A 13,440-nucleotide genomic window follows, 5' to 3' on the forward strand; every position below is an offset into this window, starting at 1 on the left:
AGATCTTTCAATTTCCAACCTGAAGAACAGGTTCCCCTGATATGAAAGGGGCTTAAGGTCTGTCCAAGACTGGTACCACCCACTGCTTCCCTTTGCCTCCTCCCACTTTGAATTTGTTACCCTGGAGCTGAACTGTTTGAACAAGGACTGTAGGAGTTGCTTTGTGATCAGTGAGCTGAGAGCCTTTACCATGTAACATGCAGGGGAGGAGCCTTCAGCTTCAGATTGTCCTGAATTTTTAGTTGTTGTACATATGAACAGCTTTGGATACACAATGCAGAGAAGCTGGAACAGAACTGGCCTTGTACAGTGCAGAGAAAAGAGATAAAGGTGTGTTATTTATTTCTCTCTCCTGTCCCCTCTCCCCAAAGGCTAGATTTTTTTCTTTGTACCACTAACACTTTTTCAGCTCTCTGGTATGAGAGGTTCTTTCAAAACTTCTAACAAGCTGCAGCAGGTATATCGATAGCTTTATGATTGCAACAGAAGTTGCTAATTCTGTTGGCCTCCGTTGTTACCTAAGGAAAATAACATGGAAAAACATTCAGTTGGATGCTAAATATATTTTTGTATATGCTTTTTCTTGCTAGGAAAATATGTTGCTCTTTTGATTGTGGTCAGCCCTAGACTTCAGATTTCTCGCCACGTAGTAAGGACAGTGACTGCACTTGTGTCTAGATCAAAATTACATTAGTAAGTGTTTCTTATTTTTAATTGGACAACTTTTTCCAGCAAGACTGGGTGCACTCATTTCCCTGAAATGACAGTCCCAGGCACTTCCGAGCACTGAGCTCATGCAAAGACTGTGAGTCTATTGGGTGGTAGGCTTGGATAAGAAAAGCTTATCATAAAGGGATGGTTAAGATATAAAAATAAACAAGTAGCAGTAACATAAAAGCAAGCAAACAAGTCAGTCTGCCTCTGTGACTGAGCAATAAGTGAAATTTGACTTGGAAATAAATGCGGCATCACTTCTTTTCCCTCTTGCCTTTGAAAAACATCTCACAGCATGGCGAAGGAATTCCCAGTTACATTCCAGTGCCAAGGATGCAAGTAGGATCCTGGAGACATGACAAAGGCAGGGATAGGTGAATTCCAATGCACCAGAAATGAGCTCAAACTGTGAAGTTTGTCTGTAGATCTTAAGGCTGTCTTAAGTTCTATAGTGTTCAGGTCTAAAATCTTGATTTGATCCATGGTAGGGCAGGAAACCAACTGTGAAAATGTACTGATCTGGGTTTGGATTCATTGCAAAGGCTGGGGATGTTGGACTCCCAGATTTTTACTGGGGCCATCTACTGTATCTCGCTGTCATTCCATGTAACTTGTTGGAGAGAATGTGGTCAAAGTTTGTGTAAGAGAGAAAGTCCGTGCTGTGATGGGTGGCAGGTGTGTCTGTGTAGGAGGAAGAGTTGGTTGGGTACAATTCCTGTTTTTTGTTGTTGTTGATTGTAGAGGAGCGTGAAGGTTGGTTGGGGACAGTCTGACCAGATAAAAGACAAGAATTTTAACCATCGTGAGAGGTCAGTGCCTGCAGATGGAAGTATGCTGATCCTGTAAACACATGAGAGGCTGAACAGGGTCACAATTCACATCACTGCCAGAACCACATTCTAGTAGTGACCTTAATACCAGTGTGTGGAGAGCAGTACATCTGCCTGTGTGTAAGTGTCTCCTCTCTGGTAATTAACTTCACAGTTCTTTGCACAGAGAGAGAGAGAGCGAGAGAGTGCTTGTGTTACCAGGGTTTTCCTGTTGCTGTATGCTGGTGTGATGCAGGAGGGAGGGATTGGATTCTATGAGAATCTGAGATTTTAGTTCAACTGTATGTGGGCTTTTGTGCTTTATTTAATGAACCAGCAGGTTCACCAGACCCTTTTATCTTGCTGTCAGACACATATCTTCTGCCTTACATTTGCATGATCCTGAAACTGAGAGGCCTGCATAGCTGAAAGGATTGAGTGGCAGCCCCCCGCCAATTTCCCTCCCCAACCCCGTGCATGCTCACAGACACTGTTGGAGAAGGATCGGCTGCTGTCCTGTATTGGAATTTTTTGGTCTGCTTAGGCATTATGTCAGATTAAATGCCCAGAATGGTCCCTTATGGCCCAGTCTGTCCTGTTTACTGGAAAACGATTATAAGTCAGTTTGGTGCTAATGTTAAGAGCTGTGTCTACACGTGCACGCTACTTCGAAGTAGCGGCACTAACTTCGACATAGCGCCCGTCGCGGCTACACGCGTCGGGCGCTATTTCGAAGTTAACTTCGACATTAGGCGGCGAGACGTTGAAGTCGCTAACCTCATATGGGGATCGGAATAGCGCCCTACTTCGACGTTCAACGTCGAAGTAGGGACCGTGTAGACGATCCGCGTCCCGCAACGTCGAAATTGCCGGGTCCTCCATGGTGGCCATCAGCTGGGAGGTTGAGAGATGCTCTCTCTCCAGCCCCTGCGGGGCTCTATGGTCACCGTGGGCAGCAGCCCTTAGCCCAGGGTTTCTGGCTGCTGCTGCAGCAGCTGGGGATCCATGCTGCATGCACAGGGTCTGCAACCAGTTGTCGGCTCTGTGTATATTGTGTTGTTTAGTGCAACTGTGTCTGGGAGGGGCCCTTTAAGGGAGCGGCTTGCTGTTGAGTCCACCCTGTGACCCTGTCTGCAGCTGTGCCTGGCACCCTTATTTTGATGTGTGCTACTTTGGCGTGTAGACGTACCCTCGCAGCGCCTATTTCGATGTGGTGCCGCGCAACGTCGAAGTTGAACATCGACGTTGCCAGCCCTGGAGGATGTGTAGACGTTATTCATCGAAATAGCCTATTTCGATGTTGCTACATCGAAATAAGCTATTTCGATGTTGGCTTCACGTGTAGACGTAGCCAAGGTCTTGCATTAGTAGCCCTAGAAGGGTAACATCCTCTGCTTAGCCCCAGGACAAGTCCAGCAGCAGTGTAAGCTTGCCTCTGTGCTGCTGTCAATGTACATCGCTATTGCCCTGCAGGACTCACAGATCCCAGTCCGTTCAATCCTTAGTAACTGGGCTGATCCATCGAACAAGAGTTTGTGGTAATGGTGGGTGATAGGATAGCTGGCTACTAGGAATGGACTGAGACACACCAAACTCCTTTCACGTAATCTACTGAGCAACCTGCAGTCATTCCCAATGTTGGGGTCTCTCGTGTGATGGGTCTGAAACCATGACCAAAGCTGTCTGATCTACTACCAAGCTATTGATCCATTAAATCTGCCCCTGCCACTTGGAAAGATTTCTGCCCTCTGAGGCACTGTTCTGGCTCCACTGTATTGCAGGTCTGGTCTGGTCATTCCAGTCTCATCAGGTGAGTGGTGAGAGTCCTTTCCACAATACAGACTTGTTGTTAGCAGTCATATGCAGTAAACTGTTTCATATCCGGTAGCCCTGGGACTGGGAAGTTGCTGGATATTCAAATATTCTGGATAACAGAGAGGTATACCTAACAATTCATAAGACTAAAGAAAAACAAGATTAGATATTAAGTAACAAACAAAAAATGTATACTTTACTGTTGTTGGCAAATAGTATTCTACACTGTAAACTTATACTGTATTTGCTGTATTTATTTATATTTACTTTTAGTACACTGTGCTTCTGGAAAACAGAGCTAAAATTTACTCGTGGTTAAAACGCCGGTTATCTGAGAGTTCTGGGTGATAGAATGACGGATACGAAAGAGTTTATGACATCAGTAAAAGCCAGCAATAAGCAGGCTCCCTCTCACCGCACCTCACCCAGCATTGCTGGTTTCTTTTTTCTCTAGACATCCTGAAATTGATCCACCTGTCGCCTGCTGTAAAGGGTTCCCAGCATTTTCCCCCTGCCTTGCCCATCTCAGGTTTGTCAGTCAGACCTAACGGTGTGCGTGAGTTTATAACTCATGCAAACCAGTGAAAACTCCGCCTGGCAGCTGCTTCTGCTGTATCCCTTTCAAATTGTTTTAAAGCTAGCTAGTACTTTTCAAAGGGTTTCTTTTTAGGAGTGCAGAACAGCAAGAGAGGTGAAAGGCTGAAGAGCTTTTATAAAAGGGCCTGTTTTCTTGCTAAGAATACACAAGATACCAAAGAATACTTGAGATATGTGTCCTTTCTAGGATCCTGATTGCTCTGTTCACAAGGCCATGGAGGCACTCCTCTCCAGAGTCAGCAAGGTATAATTAAAGGTGCCTTGATTATAGTGTTTGCTTGATTTAAATTGAAATTTGCAAAAGCACTTGACCCCTAAATACAACCCAAGGGAACCATCCTGTCTGCAAGTGCCACTGGACTCTGGTTGTGAATGCAAATAAGATTGTTAACAACGCAGAGTGCAGCAAATGGCTTTAGCATTATCGCGGTGGATTGAGTAGGAAGTGGAGGAACAGCCCTGCTGTAGAGATATTTTCCTTGAGCGTTTTGAGATTGACTGACACTTCAGTTTGTTGGGAGCCTCGCAAGAAGTATGAGTGTCCGATTTATGAACACAGAATTAGGTGATTAGGAGCACTCTGTACGAGACTATTGGATTGGTGTTAAATCCCTTCCAGACAGGCACTATCAGCAGTTCAGTTCTCTATTTCATTGTGTTGCTCTGAAATGACACGTAGAGCAGTTCAGAGTGAGCCCACTTGATTCAATCTGTTTGTTGCTGAGAGAGATGGCAGAGTATTCAGCTGTGGAAGTCCAAGGATGACTATTTCATGTGATGTAATTAATGATCATTGTGGGCCAGAGTCTCTTCACTGCTACACCACCGTTATGCTTGTACAGTCCTCTTGAATGAAGTGGAGCTGCCTGGCATAACTGAGGGCAGAACTGGTCTCATGGAGTCTCCCTGGCATCTGGAGTGCTGCCCTGTCACAAACTGGGAGGCTGATTCTCTCTTGTCTTGTCCCTGGAGCAGTGCAAAATTAGGTGTAAAGGGTTTCCATTATGATTTGGAAACATTCTGCCTCCATGCTATACTGGGTGAGTAGTGACCTAGACACTCAGTCACTAGACAGCAGGGCATGGTGGCTTCCATAGCACTGTATCTTGGTAACCTTGTGTTCAGGCCCAACTTCAGATTTACAGCCCTCCATGAAGACAGGTTTACTTGAGCTTCAGTCAGATGCCTGTAAGCAGTGCTGACAAGTATCAGAGAGGTAGCCATGTTAGTCTGTAGCTTCGAGAACAATAAGAAGTCTTGTGGCCCCTTATAGACTAACAGATATCTTGTAGCAGGTGGCTTCTGGGAGAACACCACTAACCGTCACATACAGCCCCCACCTAAGGCCTCTCCAGCATATCATCAGTGATCTGCAACCCATCCTGAACAATGATCTTTCACTCTTTCAGACCTTGGGAGCCAGGCCTGTCATGGCCTACAGACAGCTTGCCAACCTGAAACAAATCCTCCCTAGCCACTACAAATCACAAACCAGTGACTCTAGGCCTGGAACCAGCCCCTGCAACAGTCCTCACTCCCAACTCTGCTCTCATATCTACACCAGTGACATCATCACAGGCCCTAACATCAACTATACCATCAGGGGCTCCTTTACCTGCACATCAACTAATATAATATATGTCATCATGTGCCAATGATGCCCCACTGCAATTTAGATTGGCCAAACAGGACAGTCTCTCCGTAAAAGAATAAATGGACATAAATCAGACATTAGGAATGGTAATGTACAGAAGCCTGTTTGAGAACATTTCAATCTCCCTGGACACTCAGTGGCAGATTTAAGGGTGACAGTCCTGAAACAAAAAAATTTCAAAAATCAAATGGAGAGAGAAATCTCTGAGCTGCAGTTTATTTGCAAATTTGACTCCATTAAGCAAAGATTAAACAGAGACTGGGAGTGGCTCGCAGCTTACAAAGACAGCTTCTCTGCTCTGGGTGTTAATGTTGATGTTAATGATGGATGTTAATGTTGATGCTGACAAAGGCTTGCATCCCCCTGTCTGATCTGACTTGTTTTTTCCTCCTTTGGTAAGTACTGTTGATACTGGGCAATTTCCACCTTGCTGAATAGACCTTGTCAGCACTGGCCCTCCCTCTTACTGGGACCCCACTCTTTAAATACCCTTCTGAAACCACCCCCCACTCATGCATCTGATGAAGCTGGTCTTTGCCCATGAAAGCGTATGCTCCAAAATATCTGTTAGTCTATAAGGTGCCACAAGACCTCTTGTTGTTCTGTAAGCAGTGCTGTGATCTAGGGGCTGTTAGATGCTGATCACCAGGGATTCATAGATGGTTTGATAGGATATTGTGGGGTCTTGGTGGGGGTGATTATCACCTGGCAGTGGAGTATTGTGTCCCCGTGCTTTTTCAAGGGGGGTATGGGAAGGTATCTGTGGCATGCCAATAGCAGGGGGAGGTGCTGGATACGTCATGGGAGGGAGAGACTAGCTGTGTGGCTTATCTAAAACCTATCCTATAGCTCCCCCCATACAACAAGGTGTCCTCCTTTAAGGGCCAGGAGCCAGCCAGCCCTGTTCAAGTAGCTTCATCCTGCCACACCTGAGCATGGTGTGAGTCTCAAAGGAAGCCCAGTGGTAGGAGGGTATCTTGGGAAGGTTTAGACTGATGGCTCCTTCCTGAGGGCTGACAGGGAGAGTAGGGCTTCTCACAGCAGCTACACACCTGCTTTGCTCTCAAGTCTTCTACTGTATGAGGCTCTCTTTTGGGAAGATCCTTAGGAAGGAACCTGAATGAGCTTAGGACTGGTGGGGACAGGATGGTATTTGTCACAGACCTTAGTGGAGAATACAGGCTGAAGAAAATATAGGATGTAGGGCGTGGATGTTTCCTACCGGTATTGGTGAGTGGTGGGGTGAGAGAAGGCCTGGTAATACAAGGAGAAAGAACAAGCTTTCAAAGATGTCAGGAGGGACATGAGATTAGAAATAGAAATAGAAATTAAGTGCAGGGAGGGGGAGGTATTGTTGGTTGCTGCTTTGTTTTGAAGGAGGATTAATTAATGATTAAAGGTATAGAAAGGAGGGAAGATTTAAAAAATTGGATTTCTTTAATCTGGGAAAGAGAAGACAGAGGGGGGACATGATAATTGTTCTCAAGTATGTAAAAGGTTGCTAAAAGGAGGAAAGAAAGAAAACAGGATTGCCCTTAACCTCTGGTGCTAGGGCAAGAAGCAATGTACTTAAATTGCAGCAAGGGAGGTGTAGGTTGGAAAGTAGGGAAAACTTCCTAACTGTCAGGGTGGTTAAGCACTGAAATAAATTGCCTAGTGAGGTTGTGGAATTTCCAGCTTTGAAGATATTTAAGAGCAGGTTAGATAAACACCTGTCAGGGATGGCTTAGTAGATGGTGCTCAGTAGGCAACTGGACTAGATGATCTCTCCCGGTTTCTTCCTGTTCTGTGATTGTAAGATTGTGGGGTGAAAAAGAGTTGAAAGTGACAAAAGGTGTCAGAGCCCAAGGTGTTGAGAGTTACAGTTTGGGACATCACAGTATGCCTTTGAGAGGTGTAATAATTAACCCATGACAAGGCATCCTTAGCAAGCTCTTTGGGGCAGGAGGTGTCTCTCTCAGAGTGTATGAATAGTAACAGACAGGTAGCTATGTTAGTATGTATTCTAACAAAATAAAACAGCAGTCAAGTAGCACTTTAAAGATGAATAAATTATTTTGTTAGTCTTCAAAGTGCTACATGACTGCTGTTTGTTTTGTTATAGTGTATGGCGAGTGGTGAGACCAGGCTGGTCTGTGAGTGTGACTGTCTGTATGAAGAGGAAATTCAATGCATCTGTGTGTTTTTGGGGTAAAATGTGTTTCTGTAATCTGAAAGTGTATTCCTTTCATACAGTTTAAATCCCAGTTACTTGTGTCTAATGGGTTATACCGGGACAAAATGGGGTGGGGATTCAGCGCAATTCTGGAAGGGGACTGGAGTCAGAGGAAACAAGTCTCCTTTTTCTTTATAGCTTTACAAGCAATAACATTATGTATTCAACCCAAATATCATTGACTCTTAAAACAGCGAAATGTATCTCACTTACTGTACCTGGAGGGCTGCCGTTATTTACACAGAGGTATGCTGGCTCTGCTTTTTCTGTTTGTTCTTTATGCAGTCACAAATACATATTTATCAAGACAACCCCTGCCTTACCTGGTGATAGCAATGAAGCTACTGCCTTCAGGTGATAGGAGGAACTGTGCTAACATGTCTGTCTTGCAGTCACCATGCAGGCGGAAATCTCCATTGGCTTCACTGGAGTGCAGAAGATTGTGCAGTGTTACACAGGGGAAAAATTATGTTTGTGTGTGTTTAAGATTTTTCATTGTGTCTGTGTACATGTATGTGTTTTAATTATTTATATCAAAGTACCTCATCTGGGAGCTACAAAGGAAAGGTGAATCTGTATTTACAGCCTTAGAATATTTGTGGATGTGAATTGCTACAGTAAACAGGCTGGGCTGTGACTTATGGGCAGGTCTAGCTTTGTTCCATTCTAAACATCTGTTTTTCTTTTCCTGTGTGATTGAAAATAGAAATATTAATTGCATGGGGTTGATGCCAGAGCTTAACAGCATTCTGTAGCCTGATCAAAGCCGGTGTTGCCTTTATCCATCTTCTTCATCATCCCTATCCATCTGAAGTAGGAGCATTGGCAGTTTTTTGGACTAAATGAATTGCATATTCCTGACTCCTGGAGCAGAAGGAATCTGCTGCTGTTTTAGTTACAAGAAGTATTACTACAGTTTAGAACTGTAGCACTTCAAGGCACTCTGCTAACCAAATCTAATCCTCACACTAGCCACAGTGAGGCTGGTCAGTAGTTGTATTATCCCCATTTTACAGAGGTGGAAACTCGGTCACAGAAATTGTGACCTGTCCAAGGCAGTAGATGGAATCAGTGTCAGAGCCCTAATTAGAGTTTGAAAGTGTCTGAGTCCCAGGTTTGTGGCCAGGCCCCTAGACCACATCTCTCTAATTGTCCTGAAGCCTTTACAGTATCTAACTGGGGCATGAAACATTGAAAAAATCTATTTTGTTACTTGCTAATGTGTATTTCATATTCCTTTAGCAGTAAATGGTGTAAATTGGTGGCTGAAACAAGTTAGGTGTGATCTAGTGTGCAGTAAGACTGATTTCTACACTCAGTTCCACTTGCCATGTGGACTTTTACAAGCCACCGTACCTCTCTGTGACTTGGTTACCATACTAGTAAAATGAGGAGCAATAATTCTCCACATGTAAATTACCCTCAGATCGGCGGGGTGGGGGGAGCAATGTGATTTCAAAACTGGATTATTAATAATTGGCTCCTTGGTGTGGGGAAGAACCTGTAATATTTGCTTTGAACAGATTGTACCAGATGTCTCTCTAGCATACTCTGTGTAATCATTTTGACAGGTGTTTATAAATCTGTAACTAATGTTTACTGATTTACACTACTTTTTATGTATTTTATGGGAATATGGAATGGCATTCCTGTTGTGCTTCCTGTCATCTTTTCAATTTACTGTGATTTTGTTTGAGCTTGTTATCCATCATGGTAAACGGCAGATAAATAAATACTGCAGCAACTTGCCATAAATACAGTTTCTGTTGAATGCAGTGGCAGAGAAGACTGATAAAAGAAACAGTTTTAAATGGCCCATTACAGCATTTGCCTTCCCGAGTGCTCAAAAAATCATGAGTCATATACCCCGGAAACTTAGATTTCCTTGAAGGTGACACCCCCATTTTCCCATAAACCTCTGCAAGCCAAAAAGGAGGAGATTAATCTTCTTAAAAAAGAACAACCCTTTAATAAGTAGAGTTTTGACCTTAGAAGTGACAGCCAGAGACTCTGTGAAAAGAAAGCATTATGCACTCTATTTCTAGCGAGTTTACAGCACAGGTGGGCAATAGTTTTTGCAGAGGGCCCACTCCGTGAATATTGCTACTGGTTGTGGACTGGCTCTGGGCTCGTCAGGAGGGGCAGGGCCTCAGGCAGAAGGGGTGGGGCTGCAGGCTACAGAGTGAGATTGTGGGAAGGAAACACGTTGTGTGTAAGAGGCAGATTTGTGTGACACAGACAGCAATGACAGTGACTGTGTGTGTGACAATGAGAGAGTGTGAGTGCTGGCTGGTGCTGGGTGAGTTTTGGAGAAAAGCCACCCTCTGTTTCTTTAAGGGAAATCTGTTCTGTTGTCTCCCCAACTCTCCTCTGCTCTGCACTCCTGTGTGTCACTTACTGCCCATTCTTCAGACTGGAGCAGCTTTGCTGTGTGTCTTTCTGGTCACAATCCCTGATATGCAGAGATGGGGCACAGAGGTAGGGGAACTCCCTGACTTCAGCACTATCCTCTCCTCTCCTCTCCAATCCTCCCCTTCTGCCCAGCTAGCAAGAGAATCCTAGGTACAGCTGAGCTGCAGTTGGACCAAGGTCAGGGGAGGGGCAGCTGAAAACAGCTGCTGTCAATAAGTATGCAAAGCTTCCTCTCCCACCCTCCTGGCTGATAAGCAATGTTTGGGAGGCCAGATCCAGCCCCCAGGGCAGCTTTTGCTCACCAGTGGTTTACCTTGTGTGGAAGACACTCAAATGACACTGATGACAGCAGAATAAAACTCTAAAACAGGTTACAATGGTCTTTTTAACTGAATTTTAATCGTAGGGCATACTTTCAAGCTTTTCTCTGCACACCAGGAGGGCTTGAAACATCTTAAAATGGAAGCTGAGATTCTCACCTCATAATTTGTCTCAGAGAGGTAGACATCGAGCTGGACAACTGGGAAGAACTAGCAGACGACCACAGCAGATGGAGGCAGGGGTTATACAAGGTTCTTCAGAAGGGCGAGATGAAGATCAGACAGCTAGCAGAGGAGAAGCAAGCGCACAGAAGGCACAATAAGGACTTGCCAGACACCCACTACATCTGCAAGAGATGCAGCAAGGACTGTCACTCTCGTGTGGGTCTTCATAGTCACAATAGACGCTGTAAATTAAGTCCTCAATTGAAACTTTAAAGGGCACGATCCATGGTCTGTGCAGACTGAAGGATGCCTACTACTACTACTAATTTGTCTCCAGGAAGTTGGGCTTCAAATAAAACCACCACGTGCAATAAAATAGAGTTACAACACTGCCTTAGCTGAAAAATCCATGAAGTGCAGTAGAAGAGAAGGGAACAATGGGCAGTATTAACCTTGCTTACTATGTCCAGCAGAAGATTAGAAGGATCATCTCTGCTGAAGAGGGAGAATCCCTTTTAAAGGCCTTACCTAAACACAGAAGCTGCACCAATTTAAGAACTGGCTTGCACACAAATAAGCACTGAAATAAGGAATCCAGTGTAATGTATACACTTATATGAGCTGTGTCTACACTGCACACCTTGCAGTGTACTGCAGCTGTGCCATTGTAACGTGCACAGCATAGCTACTCCTTGTTGCCAGGGGAGAGCCACAAGCAAGGTGTAAACCAGTCAGATGTAATTAAAACTGCTTTTAAAAAGATCACATTTAGGTTTGCAGTGTCTACATGATGAACGGCTTGAGTATTGGTTATGTTGCTTGGTAGTATGAATAATTTTCAGCCTCGAGTGATGTAAATTACACTGACCTAAGCTTGTCTTGCTGCCATGGCTACAGCCACTCACAAAAGTAGGCGTTATTAAGCTGTGCCAGTGTAAACGTAGTGCAGACTGTGATGGGGTTCTGGGGTCCCCCAAGCTCTGCACCCCGGCCGTAGGCAGGAGAGTCTCTCACTTAGCAGGAGAACAGCGGGTTTATTAGCCGACAGGACACAGCATCGTACAGAGGAGTCAGTGCAGCTGGCAGAGACAGCCAGTCCAATCCATGTTGGGGAGAGGAGGCCCCGAGGGGCCCCCAGAGCTGGGGCCTTGCCCCCTCCTTTGTCTTTCTCTCCCTCAGCCCAGACTAACTGCTTCCCAACTCCCAGTTCCAATTCAAACCCCTCAGGCTCCACCTCCTCCTTTGTCTGCAGTACAAAGGTGTTACCTGGTCATCAAGGTTACCCTCAGCAGGAGCCCCACACCCTCTGTGAACCACTCACACACACACAGGTATCCCCCACTCCATCACATCTCTCCCCCCTTCCAGACCGAACTGAGCAGGGTCACTCAACTGGTGACCTGGGGAAGTTCGGGGCTCTCCCCTCGTGACAGGGCATCGGCTGTACCCTTAGTGCTCCCCTTGATGTGCACCACCTCCACATTATAGTCCTGCTGGGGGAGGCTCCAACTCAGGAGCTTGGTATTGGCCCTTTTCATGTGATGCAGCCGGGCAAGTCCCTTTAGTTCCCTTGGGTTGGTTGGTCTCACTGCTTCGGCCCCGGTCCGTCAGCCACGTTCTCAAGTCGGGCGGGCAGAGCCCATACAGATGCTGCAGCACCAACAGATCAAACAGGTCTTTTGTGGTCTGGGTCCTGCCCCATCTGACCACCAGTCCATACAGCTGCTCCAGCCAATGTCTGGAATTCAGTTACAGTCCAGTAACGGAAGGTACAAATGCTTCCATCCTTGGCATTTAGCCAGACCACCCAAATGGCTGTGTGCCTCAGTTTCCCCTTCCATGCCACACAATAGGTTTGGAATGTTCCTTCTCATGTCAGAGGTTGCAAGACTAGTTACAGGGAACAATGGTGACATTTCAGAGTTACAGACTCCTTCAACATACAATTCATGCTTCTACATCAATGTCATCATGTCACATGGCTCTTTTCAAACATTCAGTGCGTGGTACAATTCTACAGCTTTTGGTAGCAGCACCCCTTGGTTACAGCAGTCAGCGTGAGTAACAGAACAAACCCATTGCAACTGTACATTTACGTTGCTCTGTGGTAGACCACAACTTTTGTGTAACCCCCTCGAGAATCTGGTATTTTGGGGATAAATGGCTGAGGCCTTTCTCAGCACCATCAAGTTCTAATCTTCTCCCTTGCCCCCTGGGGTGGAAATCTGATCTCTCTGGCTGTGCCCTCCCTTCTAACAAGAGCTGGGCCATTGATGATCTCAGGGAGACGGCCCCCTTCCTGCCAGTCTGGAAATTTGCAAACCAAACTGCTTTCTGAGAGTTGTTTTGTGAGTCCCAGACGCAGAATCCACATGAAGGAATCCCTGTTTATCCCTTACTGGCCCACCAGGCCCACAGCTCCTTCGTCCTTCCACCTCCAACTACTGCCTCCCCCTGGAATCAGAAGTTGAATCCAGTATGAGAATATAAGTGTTTCCACCATCTGGAGATGGGGAATTGCTGGTGCTCCCCTGCATCCTACAGAGATTGGCTGTGCAGCTGTTTTACTTGGTTCTCACAGGGCTGCTCACATTCCCTGATAGTTTTTACTTTACTTGCACCAGCTTCCAATTCCTGAGAAACTTTTACACTGCCTGCTTTGGACCCTTCCAGAGCACAGCCAGTGGTTTCACACTCAGGCAGGTCCTGGCCATCAGGAGCTGAAACAAACTTCTCCCC

General features: G+C 45.6%; 1 protein-coding gene across 1 annotated transcript in view; it reads left to right on the plus strand.

The window, feature by feature from the left end:
* The first annotated feature begins 231 nt into the window (after positions 1 to 231).
* The window catches only part of PLCH2 (phospholipase C eta 2), a 395,254-nt gene continuing 382,045 nt past the window's right edge, over positions 232 to 13,440 (plus strand). The window contains exon 1 of the mRNA XM_074975802.1: positions 232 to 330. The gene's annotated coding sequence lies outside the window, so the exon portion shown is untranslated. The remainder of the gene's footprint in view (positions 331 to 13,440) is intronic.

The sequence above is a fragment of the Carettochelys insculpta genome, chromosome 23, assembly GCF_033958435.1.
Source record: "Carettochelys insculpta isolate YL-2023 chromosome 23, ASM3395843v1, whole genome shotgun sequence".
NCBI classification, from domain to species: domain Eukaryota; kingdom Metazoa; phylum Chordata; order Testudines; family Carettochelyidae; genus Carettochelys; species Carettochelys insculpta.